General features: G+C 40.9%; 1 pseudogene; it reads left to right on the top strand.

The window, feature by feature from the left end:
* The first annotated feature begins 1,567 nt into the window (after positions 1 to 1,567).
* Positions 1,568 to 2,770, top strand: LOC137172593 (uncharacterized; annotated as a pseudogene).

Genomic DNA, 2,770 nt, shown 5'->3' with positions numbered 1-2,770 from the left:
CTCAACTGTCTGAGTTTTTCTCTTTTCTGGTGAACTGTAGTGACTCAGTGGTACAGTTCATACATGCTGTGATATTTTTCCATATATGTTGATATACTGATGCATTTTGTTTTGTTGCCAAGGTGTTATTTAATAATATAATATAATAATAATATATCTAAGAATAATAATAGTTATTTCATACAACACTATGATCATCATATCACATATTTTCTTTACCCATCCCTCCTTTTTTAAAAATTTAATGTAGTAACATTTACTCTAACTACATTTTTACACGAGTAATAGTACTTTTACTTGAGTAAAATCTATTATTTGTTACATTTGGATAAAAATGAAGTCAAAAGTCTTCAAGTCAAATGTTAAAACATGATTCATTGGATCAAAGAACACAAAATGTCAGAGCTGCAGCTGCTGCTTCACACCAATAAGACCAGTTCTAGATGTATAAATATCTGTGTGTGTGTGTGTGTGTGTCTGTGTGTGTGTGTGTGTGTGTGTGTGTGTATTGACACTCTGCAGGATCAAAGTGTTTTAATTTCAGCTTTCTTCAGTTATTAAGTTTCTCTTAATTTAACATGCTTCTGTCTTCTTTTGTTGAATCATATACTTTGATAATCAGAGAACAGTTTTTAAAGTTTTTAATGTTTATGGGATGTTTTATCAGTGATGTCAGCGTTTCCACGGCTACAGCAGTGACACGGGTCACTTCAGGTTGTCCTGTTAACAGTTTTAGGCTGTTTATTTTCACAGCTGGAAGGTTCCCATTAAAGTCAGTTATCCTTAAAAAAAGGTCAATTTATTCAGGTCTTAAACAGAATCACTCACACTTCTTTTTTCTGTAATGTTCCTCGATATAACTGAAAGATTAAAGACAAACTAGCTCAGAAGGCATATTTATGCTCAGTCTACATTTAATGTTATAATTCTGATTATAAATCAGAAGCTGTGTTTGGTTCTGTTCATGCTCGGCAGTTTTTCACTAACAGTCATTCAATGTATTTACATTCTGTAATTATCTCTTTATAGTTTTTATTGTTCTGCTGTTCCAAAGGTGGTGAGAGCAGACCCCCAGCCTGCAGGACTGACCTTTGTAATCCTCTAAATGGGGTTGATCAGTGATACTCAACTCAAAAAGACCTTTTAAGAGAACATTTCTGACCGAACATCCAAAAATTATGGCCTGAACTAAAGGCCAGAGAAAGGCTAATTAATCATATATAGATAAACACATTAGATAGAAAGTCACCGTGAATGCTTGAAGTTATAGACATAACTGTTGAATTTATATGTGTTTCTGAATGTCATGTTTAACCTCACAGAATTGCTGCTTTAACTCTTTTATTCACTATATTACAGCAGGACTTTTATAAATCAGAAATATCATGAAATACTTGATTGTTTTGAAAAGAATGTTTGCATCTTTAATGTGAAATACTAGGCCATAGTGACTTGAAGTGTGATTTTTACATGTAAAAACTTGGGATTAGATTTCCTCAAAATTCATTTATTTCAGAAGATGCAGGCTGCAGACACACCTAAAGTCCCCCGAGAACAAAGAAATTGAATGTTCTTCGGAGTTTCCTGGAAGGGTCACTACTATTTCGCCGTACGCCTCACTTTTGGGTGCAAGTGTAGCCCCAAAATATTCAGTTCTCTTTCCGAGGCACTCTGCTGGATCCTGCTCAACAATCACAAACTCTCATGTGTCATTCACCTCCTGGACGACTTCCTCACCGTCACCCCACCATCCTCAACCCCATCGCACAGTCTCTCCACCCTCAAGTCTGCCTTCCTTCGGCTCGGTGTTCCTCTTTCTCCAGATAAGACAGTGGGACCCGGCACGTCTCTTGACTTTCTTGGTATCACCCTGGATTTACTCACCTTTCAAGCCGCCCTCCCAACCGAGAAACTCCACCGTATATCCCTGTACATTTCCAACTACCTCCTCACCCCCCGCTGTACAATGCGCCAGCTTCTTTCCCTCCTGGGCCACCTAAACTTCGCCATCCGCATTATCCCCCAAGGGCGCTCCTTCCTCTCCCACTTATTGTCCATATCTGCAGCCATTCCTTCCCTCCATGATTTCATCACCCTGGATGCCGCTTGCAAAATGGAGCTCCGCATGTGGCAGGACTTCCTTTCTTCATGGAATGGCATCTCCTTTTTCTATGATGAACACGTGAACCAGCCCGAAGACATTAGGCTGTACACTGATGCTGCCCCCTCCGTCGGTTTCGGCGGTTACTACGGCGGTAGATGGTTCACCTCTGATTGGCCGCCGGAAATGTCCTCACTCTCTCCCTCTTCAGCCCTCTACGAGCTGTACCCCATCGTAGTTGCAGCACTTCTTTGGGGGCATGAGTGGTCAACAAAGGTCATCCTCATCCATTCAGACAACCACACCGCCATCGACATCATAAATAAAGGCCGCTCCCAATCATTGGATATCATGAAGTTTATACGCAGACTGACCCTAATCTCTCTCTTATCATCCGTGCTGCCCACATTCCCAGCTACAAAAACACCATTGCTGACTCCCTTTCCTGGTTCTCCTTTCAGAAATGCAAAGCCTTGGCACCAGATTCAGATCCTCATCCAACACCGGTCCCTCCATTTTCAACCAAAATCTTCCCCTAAACCCTCAACTTCGCTACCTGGTCACCACATCACAACAAGCAATCCTAAATAGCATAGCCCCCAGCAGTCTTTCATCGTACTACTCAGCATGGAGCTGCTTCAAAACCTTCCATACTACTCACAGGCTACC

This window comes from Thunnus thynnus, chromosome 20 (genome assembly GCF_963924715.1).
Source record: "Thunnus thynnus chromosome 20, fThuThy2.1, whole genome shotgun sequence".
Taxonomy (NCBI): Eukaryota; Metazoa; Chordata; class Actinopteri; order Scombriformes; family Scombridae; genus Thunnus; species Thunnus thynnus.
Note: the sequence above shows the minus strand (reverse complement) of the source record. Positions and strands in the feature narration are given on the sequence as shown.